General features: G+C 40.9%; 1 protein-coding gene across 1 annotated transcript in view; it reads right to left on the bottom strand.

Annotated features, from left to right (window-relative positions):
• The window catches only part of kcc (solute carrier family 12 member kcc), an 836,076-nt gene extending 834,468 nt beyond the window's left edge, over positions 1–1,608 (bottom strand). Inside the window, exon 1 of the mRNA XM_065231465.1 lies at positions 886–1,608. The gene's annotated coding sequence lies outside the window, so the exon portion shown is untranslated. The remainder of the gene's footprint in view (positions 1–885) is intronic.
• Between the last annotated feature and the right edge of the window lie 12,132 nt (positions 1,609–13,740).

Raw genomic sequence — 13,740 nt, 5'->3', positions numbered from 1 at the left:
ATTTTTATGGAAAATTCGCAGGAAAAATAAAAAAAAGCTGTAAATTTTTAAATGACTTCAAAATTAAATTTTTAATTAAGACATAATATTCTAGTGAACGATAGCAAATTTATTTAGCTTGACTTTTATAAAAAAACGATTTAAAATTGGTACACTAGTTCCAAAGATATTGACATTTTAGTAATCGTACTTTTGTCCAAAATTCAAAAAATCAAATTTTTTGTATATTTAAAAAATGGCTCTACTTTAATTTTTTCTGACCACGGCATTGAATTCAGCGTAAGATTTTGCATTAGAAACGTTGGTCAACCACTAAAGTTCACACTTTTTATGTTGTTTTGTAAACTAGTGTTATATACTGTTGCTTGCCTAAATTCATCTAAATCAGTTAGAAACATTGATGTCAAAACCGCATGAGAATTATTCTCATGAGCGCTTGTCAGTGCAAGAAAGCTCATGATAGGTAACTTCGTCTCGTGATAGTGAGATGACCTGTTTTCTCATGGTCACATGACGGCCGTGATATTTACCAGCTCTGTTTTCTACAAATTGAAATCACACAAAACTACTACTGAATTAAACCTTGTGCCAATATAAATTGTAAGTATTGCAAAGCTGCGATCCAAAATGCGAGCGTTTTGAAAAATCGTAAATTGTTTCATCTCTTTTCTGCCTGAAAGCGCACAAAGCAACTGGTTGTATATTTGTACGAATGAATAACAATCCTGAATTTTAGTGAAATTGGTAAAGACGCACTCTTTTTTCCCTTAAGAGCAAACATCCCAGGTCATAATTTTCGTCGGCTACAAAACAAAGTTCATTGAGGAAATCACCCACTCCTACTCCCGTCACTGAACACAAGAAATGAAGAAAAGCAAAACTTACCTCCGTCCTTAACGTTTTCCCATTCTCCGGCTCGACAATTTTTCACCCGTTATCGGGAAGTCTAACGGTGTTCTATATAGGTACTTCTTCCACCCACTAAAACCGACCACAACAAAATCCGGTCCGCACCTTGCTGCTCGAGTGGGCTGACCTTGACTCAGAAAACCAATCGCCTTCCAACGACTTGGCTTGACTTGCTTGTTTTTCACCTAGGCACCGGTAGCCAGCGGACAATCGAAACTTGACTATGACTTCCACCCGGTTGGCATTGCACTATAAAACACTTTCTTCACTGCTCGACACTGCTTCCTTATGGAAAAAAGTTGAAAACTTTACTGACGCACGGCTCCCAGTGCGCATTTCAGTATTTTAATTTCGGAACTGCTGTGTTTAGATTCTCCATTTAGAACATCAATAGTCGAGAAGGGTTCCGACGGGGAGTTCCCTAGTTTATGTTTTTGCTACGTATTTCAGCACTGCTCGTAAAGCAACGTTACTCCTTTCACTATTTCAACAACGCAACTGCACTTGCAATGTTTACATTTTCATCACATCACACACTGTTCACACACGCGCTGCTTCGAGTATCCGTGATGAAGATCAAGATCTACGCGCGCTCTTCCTTGGACGCGTCTTTAGCACTTTAGGTCAAACTTGGCACCGGATCAAGACGAGATGGGAAGAGAAGCGTGATGCGGGTGAATCAATAATAAGAAGCCGCGACCGACTGTGTGACACACTTTTCGTCTTCCAATCGATGAAACAATCAATTGAAAGCTAAGATGTCTCGAACGCCGAGAAAAAGATACTCTTTGTAGCCAAGGTGGTACGGGGGGGGGGAGGGTGCTATTATTGTTGTTATTATTAAACACAGCGGGGATTCGATTTTCACTCGCTTACGGACAAACGGTCTCGGTCCTCGGAAGATGTACGCTTCTTCTCTGGTTTCAGTTCGATAATTTGCTGTTGGTAGGTTTTCCTATTCTCAGAAATGTTCACAATATAGCTCGATGCTAGATGTTGATTCTGTAATGGATGGGTTTTCCATGGGACGAAGCACAGGGAAGCGAGAAAGTGTTTGGATGGTAGTTTTTCGGTTAGTTTCACTTCCGTGGCCTGTAGGGTAAACGCTCCTATAGTAGCGGTACGTTAGAAGCGTTAGGTTCCTATAGTTGCTTATGGAGCCTGAATGCAGCTTGAACCACAAGTGGTTTCCAAAGTGGGTTCCTCCATCAACATATTCCAAGCTTTAATCTCTGTCAAAACATATTTTTTTTTTTTTTATTATAGTCTCTTTAACACTCTTGGGACATTCGTGACTTGTCCGAAGGTGAGATTTGAACTCGTGACTTTGGCGTGAGAGGTATGGATGTTAACCACTACGCCGGGGTCGCCCCCAGGTCAAAACATCATAAGTTCGATGATGCTGCTGCGGAAAATAAAACTGGCCTCCATCATACTCCCAACCTGGTGCTAAAATGCTGTGAAGCTGCTCGACTTCAACAGAAAAAGAAAGCTAGCAGTCTCTTCATCGTATCGATTTTGTCGATTGAAGCTGATATTGTTGTTTCAATCTATCGTTGATATGACTCCTACACGAAATTAGCTGTCAAAAATCACTGTTTAAAGATAGTCAGATAATTTCTTCAGCAATATTGTTCAACAATACTACAGTTATTCAGAAAAAATACAAAATAGGATTTTCATGAATACTGTGATGATCTGGATCTCCAGAACGTCATGGAATAATAAACTTGTAAAATTTAAAGATATTCTTTAAATAGTGAACCTAAGATTTGTATCAGTATGATTGGTAAGTATGGTTATAATTAATCCAGATCATTTAGGTTATTCGATCTAGAAGTTCTACAGATTCAAAAAAGTATTATACAATGTCTCAAAGTATTATACAATGCCCTGATCGACTTGTTGATCCGGTAAAGATTCATTGAGCCCAATAGCATTCTGTAGGATACACAGTTGTGTTGAAATATATCTCTGGTCCTACAAATTATCCTGAAGTTTAGCTGTTCGAGATCTACAGACTCAACGGTGTCTTGCACGATGTACCAATAGATTTTTTTTAATTCTACCGTCATCATTGAGCTCCATAGCATCATGCAAGGCACATAACGGAGTTATTGTGGTTCCATTCTCCAAATTGTACTGGAGTTCAGATCATGAAGTTCTACATATTCATCGAGGTATTGTACGATTCTCGACTAAATGTGTCAACCCGAAAGCCTTCGTGAAGCCCCATAGTTTCATGCGGGATCTGTAGATGTAATGACATCGATTTTTTAAAACAATTCTACACGCTAGAAACGAGGTAGGGTAAATGTCGGCTTAGGCACTCATTGACTGTTTTCGGCAACCAAATTTTATACGGTATTTTCACTGCATTTTCAGCTTCAATCTGATTAAGGGGTTTACGACTGAGCAAACGCATTTTGCCAGGGTGCTGCTGATTTCGTGTTGCCGATAATAGAACAGGAGATTGACAGGCAGTTCAAATTGAAAGGTTGCCGAAGAAAAAGAGGCTGCCGACAATATTCACACTCACATGAGAGGTTTAGAGCGGACCTTGCTTAGATTGCCGAGAATACGTAAATTCACCTACTAAATTTTTGCACCCAATTTTGTATTTTTGTTTAACAAAATACTCGTTTAGCATAGCATAGCTTATGCGATTGTTCAAAACATGGGTGGCTACATAATGTACAACCAATACATTTTGCAAAAATATCGTGTGTTGCCGAGAAAAAGCACTTGGGACTAGTTATTTCCCCACACAACCAAATTTGTAAAACTAGCATCGCTTTATACACCTGGCCACGTCTTTACAATTGTAGGGGATAGGAAAGAAAATTTATCAAATAAAGGAAATGACGGCTTCGGCATGACAGACTATTTTCGGCAACCCAAATTGAAACACTATTTTCACTGGATTTTCTTACGAAAACACTTCGCTGAATGCATGCAAACGATTCTTTATGCTTTCAGCTTCAATTTGACTATATTTTTACCACTGAGAAAAAGCAATCTAGCAAGGTTTTCTTGAAATGCAACACACGCACTACAAATTGTAGCTGATTTCGAGTTGCCGATAATAGAACAGCAGATTTACATGCAGTTCAAATGGAACGGTTGCCGAAGAAAAACTGGTTGCCGACAATACTCGCTCTCACTAGAGAAGATTGGAGCTTTGTAAAAGCGTTTCAAAACAGTTTTTGACAATTCTTTCGACTGAAATTGTTAGAGCAGCTGGCAGCAAAAGATTGTAAACAAACCACTACTGCATATGTGTGCGTTCCTTAGAGAAAAAGGCTATAGAAAGAAGGTCGCTGCTTAGGTTGCCGAGAATACGTAAATTCCCCTATCTACTTAGAAAGGTGCAGGGAATCCTTCTTCTTATTATTCGCATTTCAAGCTTATTTCTTAGCGCATATTAGCGTATTGCGTGCTCTCAACTTAGTGTTCTTAATGTACTTCTACAGTTATTAATTGATCATTTTGTCAAGCTTCTGCATTCATGTTCCATCAGATGTCACAGCTGTTGTTTGCGGTGACATACATCGGAAACTAGGCACAATCTGTTTTCCGTTAATTGTTCACAGAGGACTCTGCAGTGCAAACCATGTCTGGTACCTCTATATATGCATTTAGATTATTATTTGAAGTCCTACACATTCTGCACACAAAATAGCTCACCCCTCACAGAATTTCCCGCCGAGTTTTATATATGGGGCGGGGCATAAAGTATCTTTTGCGCAGAATATGTAAAAAAGGAGGGACTTCAAATGTTAAAGCAAATGCATATATAGAGGTACCAGACATGTTTTGTAGTGTCAGGTACTCTATTTTGTAATCTGTGAAAGGGAAATCACAAATCGATTGTCAACAAAATACATGGCATGTTGAGAGATTGAGGTCGTGAGAGCAAATTTTCGCTCTCAAATTTGAATTTTTTGGCTCTCTGGGAGCTGGTAGTAAATCAGGTAAAACTATATGGGAAAAAATCATTTTTATTTAATTGTAGCTTGTTTAACAATAATTTCCGGGAAAATACTGAACTACAAAGTCCCTGATTAATTCCTTTAGGTTGTCGTTCACTTTGTTTGACCGGAATATGCACCGAAAGCGAATTATTCCCACTTCTCTCAATTTCTATGTGGGGATTTGTATCACTTCCTACCAGCGGAACAGCGCCATCTCTGTGGAAAATGGTCGAACAAAATGATTAATTGAGAGCTTTCGATGCCTGTCCCCCCGAGGAGGAAAAAATAACGATGAAATAATGACGACCTTTGAAATTGCAATGTTTACATTTTCATCACATCACACACAATATCCGTGACGAGGCATTGTGGGATTATTTTTTGGTATTATTTTTTGGTATTTTACCTCTCATGTCAGGCTCATCCATACCAATTTAAGGTACCTCCAGCATGGTTTTGCTTTGTAGCTGCGCCTTTACCGACTGAGCTAAGGGAGGCCCCATACTACCTATATACATCTCGATATTAAAGGGACCATCGGGTTGTGGGTTAATGAATCAATTCATAATAAAGATATGAGCACTGGGTAATTTTTTTAGCGCGTGAAATAGTAAACATATTTAACAGATTGAACCATAGTATACTTGAAGTGGTTTACTAAAAGTTCCTTAATCTGGTCTTAACATCTAATTCATCAATTCAATGAATTTTCCACTCTTTCCGATGTTTCGGATCTTCCGAAGCACCAGTACGTCGTCCCAAGGGATCAAAACTCCGAATTCATAATGATAAGACGTCCAAGAATGATTAAAAAAACAACCGGAGCTCTAGGTTCAGTTTCAAGAATTGAACACTTTTACGAATGTTCCGAATCTTCCAGAGGATCATCCCGTGGACCCGCGGTCCATTTTTTGCTCACATCTTCGAATTCACATTAATAAGACTTCTATGAAAGCGCTGAGTTCAAGAATCAGCTTAATGACTAAACTACTTATACGGAGGATCCTGATCGTCCAGAGGTCGATTCCATGACCACCAGGGTCCATATTCCGATCAAAATTCCGAATTCATACTGAAAAGACGTCTATGAGTGATTTCGAAAAAACCGCGGAGCTCTAGGATCAGTTTCATGAATTTTCCACTTTAACGGATGTTCCGAATCATCCTGTGGACCATCCCGCGATCCCGAGCGTCCATATTCCAGTCACAACACTGAATTCATTCTGATAAGGCGTCTTTAAGAGGTTTCGAAATATCCACGGAATTCTAGGATCAGTTTCATGAATTGATCACTTTTACGGATGTCCCGGATCTTCTCGTAAATCATCCTGTGGTGCAAAGCGTCAATTTTTCGGTCACAACTCCGAATGCATACTGAAAAGACGTCTATGAGTGATTTCGAAAAAAACCGTGAAGTTCTAGGATTAGTTTCATGAATTGACCACTTTTAAGGATGTTCCAGATCTTCCGGGGAACCATCACGTGACCCCCAGGGTCCATATTTCGGTCACAACTCTGTAAGTCATCTATGAGTGATTTCGAACAACCGCGGAGCTCTCGGAACAGTTTAATAAATTGATCACTTTTACGGATGTTCCGGATCTGCCGGTGGACCGTCCAGTGGTTCCCACTGTTCATATGCCAATCACAGCTTCAAATTCATCCTAATAAGTCATCTATGAGAGGTTTCGACGAAACCGTGAAGTTCGGGGATCAGTTTCATGAATTAACCACTTTTACGGATGTGCCGGCTCTTCCGGTGGACCATCCAGTGGTTCCAAGCGTCTTTGTTCCGGTCACAACTTCGAATTCATACTGATAAGGCGTCTTTAGGAGGTTTCGAAAAATCCACGGAGTTCTAGGATCAGTTTCATGAATTGAACACTTTTACGGATGTCCCGGATCTTCTCGTGGATCATCCCGTGATGCAAAGCGTCAATTTTCCGGTCACAACTCCGAATTCATACTGAAAAGACGTCTATGAGTGGTTTCAAAGAAACCGTGGAGTTCTAGGATCAGTTTCATGACCACTTTTACGGATGTTCCGGATCTTCCGGGGGACCAACCCGTGGTCCCAGGGTCCATATTAAGGTCACAACTTTGAATTCATTCTGATAAGTCATTTATGAGTGGTTTCGAAAAACTGCAGCGCCCTAGGATCAGTTTCATGAATTGATCATTTTTACGCATGTTCCGAATCTTCCGGTGGACCATTGCGTAATCCCTGGGGTTCATATTCCGGTCACAACTCTGCAAGCCGGCTATGAGTGATTTCGAAAAACCGCGGAGCTCTCGGATGAGTTTAATGAACTGATCACTTTTACGGATGTTCCGTATCTTGCGGAGGACCATCCAGTGGTTCCCACCGTTCATATGCCGGTCACAACTTCGAATTCATCCTATTAAGTCGTCTATGAGAGGTTTCGACAAAACCGCGGAGATCTAGGAACAGTTTCATGAATTGTCCAATTTAACGGATGTTCCGGATCTTCCTGTTGGCCATCCCACGATCCCGAGCGTCCATATTCCAGTCACAACACTGAATTCATTCTGATAAGGCGTCTTTAATAGGTTTCGAAAAATCCACGGAGTTCTAGGATCAGTTTCATGAAGTGACCACTTTTACGGATGTCCCGGATCTTCTCGTGGATCATCACGTGATGCAAAGCATCAATTTTCCGGTCACAACTCCAAATTCATACTGAAAAGACGTCTATGAGTGGTTTCGAAAAAACCGTGGAGTTCTAGGATTAGTTTCATGAATTTACCACTTTTAAGGATGTTCCAGATCTTCCGGGGGACCATCCCGTGACCCCTAGAGTCCATATTTCGGTCACAACTTCGAATTCATTCTGATAAGTCATTTATGAGTGGTTTCGAAAAACTGCAGCGCTCTAGGATCAGTTTCATGAATTGATCATTTTTACGCATGTTCCGAATATTCCTGTGGACCATCCCGCGATCCCGAGCGTCCATATTCCAGTCACAACACTGAATTCATTCTGATAAGGCGTCTTTAGGAGGTTTCGAAAAATCCACGAAGTTCTAGGATCAGTTTCATGAATTGAACACTTTTACGGATGTTCCGGATCTTCTCGTGGATCATCCCGTGATGCAAAGCGTAAATTTTCCGGTCACAACATACTGAAAAGACGTCTATGACTGGTTTCTAAAAAACCGTGGAGTTCTAGGATTAGTTTCATTAATTGACCACTTTTAAGGATGTTCCGGATCTTCCGGGAGACCATTCCGTGACCCCCAGGGTCCATATTTCGGTCACAACTCCAAATTCATTCTGATAAGTTATTTATGAGTGGTTTCGAAAAAACCGCGGAGCGCTAGGATCAGTTTCATGAATTGACCACCACGGATGTTCCGGATCTTCCTGTGAACCATCCCGTGCCCCTTGGCGTCCATATTCTAGTCACAACACTGAATTCATACTGATAAGGCGTCTTTAAGAGGTTTCGAAAAATCAACGGAGCTCTCAGACCAGTTTCATGAATTGACCACTTTCACGGATGTCTCGGATCTTCTCGTGGATCATCCCGTGATGCAAAGCGTCAATTTTCCGGTCACAACTCCGAATTCCTACTAAAAAGACGTCTATGAGTGGTTTAAAAAACCGTGGAGTTCTAGGACTAGTTTCATGAATAGACTACTTTTACGGATGTTCCGGATCTTCCGGGGGCCCATCCCGTGATCCCCAGGATCCATATTTTGGTTACAACTCCGAATTAATTCTGATAAGTCATCTATGAGTGGTTTCGAAAAACTGCAGCGCTCTAGGATCAGTTTCATGAATTGACCATTTTTACGGATGTTTCGGATCTTTCGGTGGACCATTACGTAATCCCTGGGGTCCATGTTCCAGTCACAACTCTGAATTAATTCTTGTAAGTCGTCTATGAGAGGTTTCGAAAAAAAAAAACCGTGGAGTTCGAGGATCAGTTTAATGAATTGGTCACTTTTACGGATGTTCCGGCTCTTTCGATGGACCATCCAGTGGTTCCAAGCGTCCTTATTCCGGTCACAACTTCGAATTCATTCTGATAAATCGTCTATGAGTGGTTTTGAAAAAACGCGGAGCTGTAGCAGCATTTTCATGAATTGATCATTTTAACGGATGTTCCGGATCTTCCGGCGGACCATCCCGTTATTCCCAGGGTCCATATTAAGCTCATAACTCTGTATTCATTCTGATGAGAAGTTTATGAGTGGATTCGAAAAACCGCGGAGCTCTAGGATCAGTTTAATGAATTGATCACTTTTACGGTTGTTCCGGATCTTCCGGTGGACCATCCATTGGTTCCCAGCGTCCAAATGACGGTCTAAACTTCGAATTCGTTCTGATAAGTCGTCTATGACCAGTTTAATGAATTTACCACATTTACGGAGGTTCCCGATCTTCCACAGGACCAGACTTCTAACCTGCCGGAACCTGAATGTTCCCAAAAGGTGGTCAACTATCTGCTTAACAACTTCTCTAAAGACATCAAGAAGTTATCTCTTCAAATTGCCGTACAATCAGTGTTTGGATCCAATTAGCTCAAAATTCGTTAATGCCGGATCGACCGTATTATAGGAATCCAGTGGCAACCGTACTATAGGAATCTTGACTGTAGTATTAACGAAGCATGTTCCTTTGTCCAAATTGTCCTAGAGCTTAGATCTTCTACAGATACAACGAGGTCTTATACGATGTCTCGTCTAATTTTGAGAACCCAAAAAGCTTCCTGGACCCCCTATAATGTGGAATATGTAGTTGCAATGCCAAAATATTTTGGAATCTCCAAGTTATGCAGAGGTTTGGATCTTTATGTTCTACAGACTCAACGAAGTCTTGTATGATGTCAAGAATTATTATGCCAATCCATAGGACCTCAACACTTCAAGTGAGATAAGAAGTTGTAGTGTAACAGCATATTTTCCATTCTCCAAATTGACCTGGCGTTTAGATCTAGATGTTCTACAAATTCAACGAGGTGACGTACGATGTCTTGACTAAATCTGTGAAGCCAAAATTCTTCGTGGAGCCCCATAATATCATACGGGATAGTTGTAATAACAATATATTTAGGGGTCTCCAAGTTATCCTGAGAATCTGTAAGTTATGCAGCAACTAGGCTATGGATGCTTGACGTAAATCTTCGATGTTATCAGAAGCCAATAACAACAGAAATTCGAGAGCACACACTATGAAAGGGCTGAAACGAAAACTGCAAGTAAGCACTGGATTGGAACCTGGCAGGAAATTGCAGCAGAGGCAGACCCAGGGACTCATGGCACTGTAGCCACAACAAGAAAATGAAGCAATTCGTTAAAATATGTTTGGTTCTTCAAGGCATACGGGAGTCATGAGGTTCTAGAGTTCAAACTAAGGTTTGTAATATGTATTTGAGGGACCCGAATTATTTTGTCATTTCAACTTTATATCCCACGGGATATAAGGGGTCCGTGAAGCTCTGCGGGTTCGAAAAATTTGGATATCATACAATATCTCATTGACTCTGTAGAATCTTAAGATCTGAGCTATATGATGATTTGGAAAATCTAACATTTTTTTTCTAAAACACCTGGGACAAAGATGATGTGATAAGGTCCCAAGTAGCACCATGGATTCAACCGATAAGTCAGGACATCATACAAAATATTGGTTGAGTCTGTAGAACTTCAAGATCCGATCATCAGGATGATTTAGAGGACTCGAGTTATTTTGTCATTTCAACTTTATATATACTACATGGTATAAGGGGGCTCAACGAGGCTCTATGGATGCCAAAATTTAGCCAGGACATCGTACAATATCTTGTTGAGTCAGTAGGACATCAAGATCGGAACTCCAGGATGATTTGGGGAATCTTAGATATATTTTTTATAACAAAATATATCTCCCCTGATGTAATGAGCTCTTGCAAAGCTTTCTGGAGTCGTACATTTTGTCGGGACATCAAGAAAAACATTATTGCATATGTAGAACTTCAAGATCAATTTTTCAGGATGGTTTGAAGATCTTATTGTGCCACGTATTTGCTGTTTTTGAATTCATCCGCTTTACGCTTTTGGGCTTTACGAGGATTTTTGAAAACATATCTTTGGAGAACATTTCTTTTGAGTGTCAGTTTGATCCGATAAAGGCACACCTTCGGCACAATCTCGTGAGCATTAGGTTGCTGTAAATAAAATGGGAGCACTGCTGGATAACTGTCATTGAAGCTGTTCACAACATTACGTGCTGTTTGACAGTATAGTCAGGAAAATCCTCTAATTGAATGTACCAGAGGAACTCAGACCAGCAGTTTTCTTATAGATCTAAATACGAAATGTAGGTTCTAGAGTGGGCTCAAGAGAAAGAGACTGTTATTCAGATCCCATTAGCACCCTTGGTTCAAATAATGATGCAACTCACACAAAACAAACTACAGCAGTCTAATCATCATCCTTTATAGTCGGTCTCCAACAATGTTCACACACCCGCCACTTCCCGCGTCATCCTCAATCCGATTTATCCTTGCGATTTCATACCAAAACAGTCAAGGTGTCAGAAATACCGGGTTTCCGGGATGGGTATTGCACGAACAATCGCAGCTTGTTCTATGACCGGCACAATCGACACACCTGCAGCACACTGACAAAAAAGATGACCCAAGATTGGTGTGCGGAGTGACCTACCCCTTGGACTGTATGTTTGTATGGCTAATCACAACCCCTTGCTACCCACTGCTCTTTCGTTCTTCTATATTGAGGTCACCAACAGCAATGGAAATTTTGACAAATTTGGTAATGATCTGGATGTCCAAGATAACGTTGAAATTTGTAATGGAAAATGGAACGGGAAGTACAAAACTATTCATTTGCTTCCCAAAAATTAAAAAAAAATTGTTCAATTTGAACCAAACCTGACACTCAGATTGGGAAAACAACGCAGAACAACTTTGTATAAGATCGCAAATTGGTTTGACATCTGTGCGAAAAATTACTAACCTTATACTGCCTAAAGCTCCGCGCATACCTACAGGCGTTAGGGGTGGTCATTGGCATAATGGCCATCTTGAATTTCCAAAACCGACCATATGCAATATGATTATTACCTTGAAAAAACTCCCTGCGAAAAATGTAGCCTCAACCGGACATGATTTAGGGCGGCGCATTTTGTATCAAAGTTTAAGTTGATGCCAAATGACTAAACAAATTGTCCAAAATCGACTTTCTGCTAAAGTTTTTAGTAAGACTCTTCACTAAATAAGCAGAGAATCGATCAATAATTCAGATCGACACCATTGTCTTTTATTTTATCTTTAAATACCCAGCCTCATTCCGACCTTAACATGTAGTTCAATTATCTAAAAATAAAACAACATTCACAGTGAATCTTACGCACTTTCCAAACCCGTTTCGATCCTAGTTTGTGTATAGTTTTGCTGCACAACAAATTTCAATTAAATTATCAAATTTCTGACCCTCAAATGCGTTGGTGAGGCTGAACAAAACTCAACAGATAATAATCAAAGGCTGATTCATCACCACTCACACCTACCGTCGTGATGCAACCTTCCTAACACGACAAAGTTTGCAGTACAATTTCAACATTCCAAACACTTTCTTGCTGCCAATGTAACTTCCCCCCAATGTTCCATTCCCGTAGTCGACTAACTTCCACAGTCGTACCACATCGTGTGTATCGCAATCAAACGAATTGATCTGAATTCAACAATTGATTTCAATTAATTGTTTTCAAATGCCGAACCACCACAGCTGCTCCACATATTTTAATATATCAGAGAACAAACTCAATCGACGACGAATTCGAAGCACAACAAACCACCGCACCGTGAGCATCATACACTGGGCCTCTAGGCTGTGCTCCGACGTTATCACTGCGATACGATAAAATATAGTGTACCCTCTCCCTTCGTGGCGTCACGATACTCCACCAAGACTAAACTTTGTAAGCTGCTTTGTAGCTATTGCCCTGTCTAGCATAATGGATATGGTATGCGTCAGAGTACAGATTGTTGACTTTGGCGCGCGCTGATTCACAGCACTTTTCGGCGTCTTTAGTGATTTCTCACTTCTCGCGTCCCGTTTCACTAAGGTGACACATACCAAACCAGCACAGTGTGTGATCAAGATTTGCGTCACCGGTCTTGTACCAAGTTATATCGTCTTCTGAAAACAGCTGATTTTAACGCAAAAATCTCCGCGCTTTCCAGAAACTGCAAACGACGCAAACGGCGAAAACGACGACAACGACGACGACTCTGTTCTAGAACAACACACCGAAACACCCGGAGAGAATGATCCAGACTGAATGGGAAGACGCGGTCGCGTGTACGTATAAAACTAAAACACGACGACCGGGCGCACGCGGCGCATTCCCCGTGCATGTCCCATCAGCAAAAACCCAATAGCGCTCCTAGTATATATGAGCTGCTGCTGCTGCTGTCGCTGGGTAATCTGACTATGGCCAACCTCGCTGACGGCCGGCGCTCTCCTACGAGCGCTCTCTAACAAATGCGCGTTCTCTCCACACACAAAAAAAAAAACAGTCACGACCAAGATGCTCCCTCTTTTGCCATGGAAGTATGGTAGCATAGTTCCCCCTAATAAAGAATTACATTACAACCAGACAGAAAGAAATGCAATAGAAGAGCAGACTACGACCGGCGTCGCTTCCGAAATGTGTTCCCCCGTCGAGAGATGCTCTGAATGGAAGCATTTGATCCAAACAATCAAAGAGTATTAGAAAGAGAACCGGAGTACGAGAGAGTTGGTAAACATATGGAAATCACTGTGGGTGAAAGTTTCGCTTCAAATAGGCAAATTTTTAGCAAAATTTAAATAAATATACTCACCC

The sequence above is a fragment of the Ochlerotatus camptorhynchus genome, unplaced genomic scaffold (genome assembly GCF_037179485.1).
Source record: "Ochlerotatus camptorhynchus isolate MF236.1 unplaced genomic scaffold, CSIRO-AGI_Acam_v1.1 ptg000357l, whole genome shotgun sequence".
NCBI lineage: Eukaryota > Metazoa > Arthropoda > Insecta > Diptera > Culicidae > Ochlerotatus > Ochlerotatus camptorhynchus.
The sequence above is the reverse complement of the archived record's forward strand: the minus strand, read 5'-3'. Positions and strand labels throughout refer to the sequence as shown.